Source organism: Elephantulus edwardii, unplaced genomic scaffold (genome assembly GCF_000299155.1).
Source record: "Elephantulus edwardii isolate Elephantulus edwardi_28Jun2011 unplaced genomic scaffold, EleEdw1.0 scaffold00431, whole genome shotgun sequence".
In the NCBI taxonomy this organism is placed as follows: Eukaryota; Metazoa; Chordata; class Mammalia; order Macroscelidea; family Macroscelididae; genus Elephantulus; species Elephantulus edwardii.
In genome coordinates, this window is record NW_006400181.1 from 2843 (window position 1) to 11726 (window position 8884).

The window sequence follows — 8884 nt, forward strand, 5'->3', positions numbered from 1 at the left end:
TGTATGATGAGATGAAGTATATGTATTTTACTCAGCTTCATAGTTAGTGCCCTGCAAAGAAAAATCAATCTATATTACATTAGGCAAATATGTTGTAAAAGGTATCTTTAAAGTTCTGCAATTCAATTTTATTAAATTGACAGTAAACATTAAATACAATTTTAAATGTTTCCTTAATCATCAACAGTAGTTTTCATTTTAATCATTTTTATAATAACACGTTGAATTTATTGCAGTGATTAAGTGATGGTATGAGGTTAGACAATATTTCTTTTGTACATAAAGTTGTTACAAGTTGGAGCTTGCTCAGTAGCATTTAACAAAAACATGGGAATAAATATTATTATTGCATTATGCAAATCCAATATTGAAAAGAAGATATTTCAATTAAACATTGAAATTGTAAGAAAAACAAGACAAAATTTAAAAAAAAAACCCAGTTAATAATCTCCTGTCCTTTTACATTACACAGATTATAATTTATAAAACATAGTCATTGACACTTTCTTAAAAAATAAAACGGCTAATTTGTCTGAGTGTGTATGAATATGTTAGATCATTTTGTTGAAATATCATGTTTGTATACATTCGTAGACAAAACATCTATAAAACAAGATTATGACAAATTCAACTAAGACACACTTACTGCACTGTCAGGCTGTTACATACATAAATGAATGACAACGTGATCCATTGTTTTCCTTCCTACAAGTAGTAAAAATTCCTAGAGTTTTCAGTTGATAAAATGTTGATTTTTTTAAAAAATATATCATAAAAAATTATTTTAAACATAATAATGATCATAATTACTATTATTATAAATTGGTAAATGGCTTAGAAGCACAAAATGCTCAGTTAATCTAAACTCTAGTCTTCAATGAAAAGATTATGGCTAAAGAGATAGAATCACTACTTTTTATGTAATGAATCAAATGTTCTGAAACTGGCTGTGATTATTGTTGCACTTTTTATGTATGTATATGCTGAAAAGAATTGAACACTTTCAATGAACACATTACATAAGTGACTAATTTTTCCAAAAAAGTTGTTAAAACTCATACCAAAAAATAAATGCAACAGAGATACTGGGATTGAGAAAATGAGAAGAATTTCTGAGGATCAAAAAGTCCCCTTCTCTGGCTACTACAAGCCAGATTCACACATTTCCCTCATGTTAGTGCTGCATCCAATGCCTAACGGTCAAGAGCATGCAGGTAGAGAATGGAATGGATGGGAGGAAGGTGAGGAATTTTTGAATGGCAGCAGCACTTAAAACATTTAAACAAAAGGTAATGAGAACGTTTCAATATACTTGAGTAATTCTTTGATTGTAAGCAATTTTGAATTAATTTTCCAAAAGCATATTTTCTTCAGTCAAGATACTTTGCCTCAGATTAGCACAAAGGCTTAGTCTAAGTAGTTTAAACCTCTTTTTTATGAGAACATGCTATAAAAATCACCATTATTGGCAGAGATATTGGGGATTTTAAGTGTAACCAATGGAGAAAGAAGAACTGACAAAAACAAAGGATATTTCTTGTTCATCTATACTATAAAGAAACATCTATAAAATAAATAAATTCATAATTGATGACAGAAATATTAGACAACTTTTGAGTAAGTGACTTGAACAGTGCAAAGCAAGAATAGGTAAAAATATTAAAAGATGTATAAAATCAACTGATCAAATATAAATCTACAGTGATTTGTTTCATTTTCCTAAACTTCTTTTTAAGTTTATCTATGCAATTGAGATGATCTTATATAATTAAGAAATATAAGGATTACAAAAAAAAACAAAAAAAAAGAAATATAAGGAATACATAAAGTAATATGAAATACTCTTGAATCATACATGTTTGATACCACACATGTCATGTTATTTTCCTTTTCTTTCATTTATTTGAGTAAGAAGTTAACTTGAAAATTACTTAAATTGCCATGGTATTGTGTGTGTGTGTGTGTCGTCAAACCCGTATGATATATATAACACGAAGTTAAATAAGAAACAAAATGGAAGGCATAGTAAAAATTTGATAATCAGATCAAGGTAGATAATAAGTGTTAAAAATTTACTACTACTCTACATTTTTTTAAGCATTTTGATAGCATAGTAAGAACAAATGCTCTTACAGAGAAGCCAGGTTTTTCACTACAAGTTCAAATATTATCAAAACGAAATCAGTATATGGCATTCTATAATCTTACCTTAGTTGACATGGGGAATCTGGTCTGTTTGGATAGAATGTTTATTGGAAGCACCAAAATAGAACTCAGTAACTTTCAACATTAACATAAAGATTTCATTTCTTTAGCCCTACTCCTCTTAATTGGAATCCTATTAGTTAGTAAACTTAAAAAACTAAAGTATACTCTAAAATTTTCAAACTAAGCAAATTTTCCTACACTACAAGAGAAATGATAGCCTTTTGCAAATATAGCTGCAAATAGTCTACAACCGTCTAAACATTGTTCAACTACTCTCGTTAAATCAAAGAAACCCACGCACTTTGTAGACAATCAGATCTGAGTGTCCTGCAGGTGAGTTTTAAAATGAATCAGGAAACATCTCTTGCTGAGACACTCTGCTAATTTTTCTGCAGCACATATATCTGAAATGAAATGCAGAGAGTTAGAAGCCAGTAACTCAAACACATGTTAGGCTACTATAGAAAAGATGTATTACATTTCACAAACCTTAAGAATAGTCTACACGTTTGCAAGGAGAATGGGCTTTAAATAACCACTTAAAAAAAAACAGAGATGGGAGGAGAAAAGGAAACCTTTATTCCACAAGAAGGAGTCTTGGGCTTTTGAATTAAGATTTAATATTTTAACTCTGGCTAGGAATAAAAACGAAAAAAGATTTTAAAATTACAAAGAAAAATTGTACATTGCTTAAGTATAAGGTACCAATGAATTTATTCAGGAAATTTCATTGGGAAGAGTAGAATATAAATTTATGAGACAGTGCAGAAATTAATAGAGTTTTGAAAATTAATCATATCCCCCAGATGTATCTATACACAAGTTATCACCCAATGGCGCCAAATGGCTTTCTGTCCACGTTAATGGTTCCGATGCCTCTGGGCTTTCCCTTATCCTGATTTTCTTTTCCACATTTGTATTAAACTGCTTTAAGCACTGTTTCTCTGGAGGCTTCTAAATAATGCACTCAGACAAGAGCAATTTAGAAAAACTTTGCTCATTTAGTTGACTGACTAAAGTTCAGAAGAGAAAAGTATAGCTTTGAAAGAATATCAAATCAAAAAGTCTAAGAGCAGATAAAACGGAATTCACTGCTACAGAGCAAACTGAAGACGGGCATTTACAGGACTCACTTTAGATTAGATAGGTGATCATCATTGTCAGGTGCCGTTGAATCCAATTTTAACACAAAGCAATCCCTTGTGACAGAGTTGTCATTCTGTGCCCTTGAGTTGAATTGACCCATAGCTAATCCTCCAGTGGGTTTTCAGAGGCAGGAAATTCCACAGGAAAAGATTGCCCGTCCCACAGAGCACCTCGTATATGTCAACCATGTGCATTTGGAATTGCCTGATAGCTTTTTACCGCTAGACCACCTGACCAATAGGCTTTTCTCAATCATAGTTTTGTAGGAACTAATTTCCAGTTCTTTCTCCCTCAAAGTCACTTTCTAAAATGAATTTTCACCAATTTTTCAGTTAATAGTCTGCTACATAATTTTGTACCACCAGGGTTCTTTGTTAAGAGGGATATATGCAAAAACTTAAGTAGTATCTTGAAGAGCGTAGATCATAACTGGGACCAGATCAACAATGCTAGAATAAATTATTGGGGAAAGGGAGAAGAAAGGGAAAGAGGAAAAAAAAAGTGGATAAGACAAGTAATGAGGGAAGAAGGAGTCACATTCATTACTCAGTACTAGAGTAAGACAAAAAGGTATATATTTCAAGAAAAGAAAAGATAGTAATAGGAAAAAATGGAAAGAAGAAATCATTTTTTTTCTTCTACAATGCACATAGCAACAATAACATGTTATGACAGGTTTGGAAGCAGGAGTGGCATCCACTTCTTAAATAACCTGCCTCCAGAAACTCTATGAATTTTGATAAATGTTGATAGTTGTAGAGGAGGGGCTTCAAGCCTTTTGTTCATAGGGTCACTAAGAATCATGCTTGAAGGCAATCGACAACAACAACAACATGTCACTCAATATTGACAGAGATGTTAGAAGGTTCAGTCCCTTTCTGTTTCTTTCTCATTACCTTCAAGTTGAAATAAACTCACAACTGAATATCAAGCAAATTTTCATCCTCAACTGCACACTGATCTTCAGTTAGTTTATAGCTCCCTCCCAACAAAAACATGTACCTCTGGCGGCCTAGTAAGTGAGGAATTGTACTGCCAACCCAAAGTTGTTCCTGTTGCTGTTGTTATGTGCCATCGAGTTGACCATGACTCATGGCGACCCTACACACAATAGCTTTGAACAATGCTCCGTCCTAGGCCAATCTCACTGTCTCTAATACACCTACCCTCATTACCCCAGTTACAGCGTCAATTCATGTCATCTGAGATCTTCCTCTCCTGTGTCCCTCCATTCTTTTGAGTACAATGTTCTTCTCCAGGAACTAGTGCCTCCTGGCTACATACCCAAAGTATGTGTGATGTAGCATTTCATTCTCTCCAGATCTGCTTTCTGAACCGTCCATGGTATGTTCAATAATCTTCTCCAGCACGACAACTCAAAGACATTGTTCCTCTATCATCATTAGTCATTGCCTAGCTCTCTGATGCATCGCAAGTAATTGCAAAGATCATGGCTTGGATCAGGTATACCTTAGTCTTCAGAGTCACATCATTGCTCTTCAGTACTCTGGGAGGTCCTTGACAACAGATTTTACTAATGCAATTTGTCTTTTGATTTCCTGACTCCTGGTACTAAGAGTGTTTTCTTGAGGAGCCAAGCAAATTGAAGTTGTTAACAATCTCAATTTCTTCTCACCATCTATCATGAGGTTGCTAACTGGCCCAGTGGTGAGATTCTTTGTTTTCTTGACGTTGAGCTTCAATTCATATTGAATGCTACAGTCCTTGATCTTCCACAGTAAATGCCTCAAATTATCCTCCTCAGTTTCTATATTGTTAAATATTTTCTATACTCTGTTGGATTGCCCCCCCCCCCTTTTTTTTTGTAATAGGAATAAGTATGGGTTTCTTCTAGTCAGTTGGCCAGGTGATTTTCCTCCAGATTTTTTTTTTCTGCCTTGCCTGGCAAGTTTGACCAGGTTTGCATCTGTTTATTGAAATAAAGCAATTGGTGTCCCACCAATTCCTAGGGCTTTGCTTTTGCCAATTCCTTCACAGCAGCTTGAACTTTTTCCTTCATCACCATTGTCTCTTGACAGTATGTTGTTTCATAAAATTCTTCTGTGTCAGGAAATTCTGTCTGGTACAATGACTCTGTGTGCACCTTCCATCGTCTTTTGATGCTTCCTGGATCATTCAATATTCGGACCATAGCATCTTTAAGTTTGCAGCTTTAGGCTTGAATTTGTTCTTCAGTTCCTTCAATTTAAAAAAAGGCAAGAGAGTTTATCTCTTTTGATTTTCTAACTCCAGCTTTTTGCACATTTCATTGTAATACTTTGCTTTGTCTTCCTGAGTTGTCCTTTTTAACCCTTTAAAATAGTCTCTTTAGCTCCTTAAGTTCCTGTTTTTTTTTTCCTTTTGCTTTGGCACTCTAGTGCAACATTCAGAATCTGTTCCAACATCTACCTTGGCATTTTCTTCCTCCTTTGTATTTGTAATGACTTTTTGCATTCTTCATGGATAATATTCTTGATATCCTCCCACAACTCATCTGACATTCAACTGTTCTTTAGAAGAAAGATAAGCAATCTTCTCTCACATAACTTATAGCCTCTGAAAATCTTCGGGGTATTTAGCTATTAGTTCTTTCTTACTTGAAGGCAATGAATGGGAGATTTGGTGTTTTAAAATTATTATACGCCTTGTTGTTTGTTGTTGTCATGTGCCGTGGAGTTGCTTGTGACTCATAGTGACCCTATGTAGAACAGCCCTAAACTCTGCTCTGTCCTGTGCCAATCGCACTGCCTCCGACACACCCATCGCAATTACCCCAGTCACTGAATCAATCCACCTCATAGAGGGCCTTCCTCTCCTGTGCCTGCCCTCCACACTAACCAGCATGATGTTCCTCTCCAAGGACCAATCCATCTTTACAACACATCCAAAGTGTATCAGATGAAGCCTCAGAATCCTTGTCTGCAAGGAGCCACCTGGTTTAACCCTCTCCAGGATGAATCTGTTTGTTTTCCTAACAGTCCATGGTACCCTCAATACTCATCTCCAGCACCAAAACTCAAAAGCGTCAATTCTCCTTCTATCTTCCCTAGTCACTGTCCACCTCTCTGATGCATAACAAGTGTATATGCATTACTACTCAAAATAATGCATATTTTGATATAAGTATAATTAGTTCTACTGTATAGATAAGAGGGAGCTCTGGTGGGCTAGTGGTAAGAAGCTGTGCTGCAATCCTGAAGGCGCACAGTTAGAATACACCAGCTGCTGCACTGGAGAAGAATGAGTGATTACCTTCTGTGCCATTCTTGCCTCTAATAACCTGCTAGAGGGTCATCTATAGGTCAGTTCTGACTGAACAGCACACAGCAAGATACAGATGAGAGCACAGAAGGTTTTTGAAATTGAACAAATGATTCAACTAACCTCTAAATCTTAGAAGCAGAAAATGCATATTTCCAAATTTTTTACTTCTTTCAAACTTTGTATGCTAAGCAATCTAGAGTAAACAAAAAATTATAACACTTCAAATTGAGGATATTGAAACCAAGATTTATAGACTGTCCACTTCAACATGATATTCAGTGATGATAGAAGTTCACTCCACCTAGAGGAATAAATCCATATAAAGAAATAGCTAGCCCTATTTTTTATCGATCTCCCTACACACCCTTTTCAAAGATTCTCATTAGAAGTGTATACAACCAAAAACTAAACCAACTGCCTTAGAGATGACTCTCACCAATCCTCTACCTGATTCCCAAGGCTCTAAATCTTTATAGGTATGCTTTGCCCATTGCCTTTTGTTGTGTGCCTCGTGGTTTAGAACCATACAATTTTTGGTTAAAGGGCTCTATGAACTTTGATAAATGAAGATAGTTATAGAAAGGCTTCAGGCCTTTTGTTCATAGGGTCACTATGAGTCGTGCTCAACTTGACTGCAATCAACAACACAACATGCTACCAGGACTTCACAGATGTCTTTATCGGACAAGGACCTCATTTGAAATTACTAAGTAATTTTACCAATTAAGACTATTTATCTTTATTTAAAAAACAATAATTTTGTAGTTATCAAGTGATTTATCAATTCAGTTACTGAATTTATTACATTTAATATATTTATAACATTTTCATTTGATTCTTACAAACTCTTAGAAATGTATTTATATTACTTCTGTCATTAACAAAAAAAGAAAACTTTTGCTAATCAGTTGGCTGAAACCTAGGTATCACAATTTAAGAACATAAAAACAAATGAAATTCAAGCCATAGATATTTTTGTTGCTACTGTTAGGTCCTTTGGAGTCAAAATCAATTTATAGTGACCCTATGTCAGGTGGCCTATTGGTAAGAAGCTGCATTGGCATTTCAAAGGCACCAGATCTAAATCCACCAGTTACTCCACAGGAGTAAGGATGGGCCATCTACTTCCTTGTGATTTACTGTCTCTGAAAACCCATTGAGGGGTCAAATATGAGTTGATTTCAACTCAAGGACACAGTACAACAACAATAATATGTACAGGATAATGAAACATTGTCCAGCGCTGTGACATCCTCAAAACCATTGCTAAGTTTCAGCCCATTGTTGAAGTCACTGTATAAGCCTATCTCATTAAGTTTTTCCTTTTTATTTTAACTAACCCTTCCTCTACATTACCATTCATGATATCTTTCTTCAAGGACTGGCCATCCTGTAAGCAAATTATTTCAGATGAAATCTCACCATGCTGATGATGTGTTTTTTTTTTTTTGGAAGTCCATCACATAGTCAATATTCTTTGAAACACCTTCATTTAAACTCATCCATTTCCCTCCACACATATTCTTCAGCTTTCACATATGTGTGAATGGATTGAATGTTACATGGCTTGAGGCAGGTCCACCTTAATCTTCAAAGTGGCATCTTTGCCATTTAATATATAAGAAGGCCTTTTGTTACAGATTTGATCAATGCAATATGTCCTTGATTTAGATTTTTAATTATATTTTTTAGTAGAAGTTTAGCAATCAGATTGTTCATATTCAAGTATTTATGTTCATTTTGGTTTTGAGATGTATTATACTCAAATGTAATCACATATTTCTCACTTCTTTTCTGCAGTTTTCATTTTATTACTCCATCTGTCCTACCCCTTCCTGCCTTCAGAGTTTTATCCTTGAACAGATACTGCTTTTTCTAATCTTATATTTTAGCTATTTAAGGACTGACGATTCCCTTAGTATTATTAATCACTCAATACACTGTTTATTGGTTGACTGAAGTCGAATCATAAGGGTAAATTTTGTTTGATTTCTTGACTGCTGATTCCTTGATATTGATTGTGGATCCAAGTAAAATGATCCTTGATAACGTCAATCTCTTCTCCATGTACCATAATATTATTTACTGGCTCAGTTATGAGGAATTTTATTTTCCTTATGTAGAGCGGTGATCCATAATGAAAGCCATTGGCTTTTGTCTACAACAGTAAATGCTTCAAGGTTACTTCACTTTCAGCAAGCTATATAAATAGCACTGGGTATGTTTCTAACAATCCAAGTGACTGATTTGAGTTTACTCTTTTATA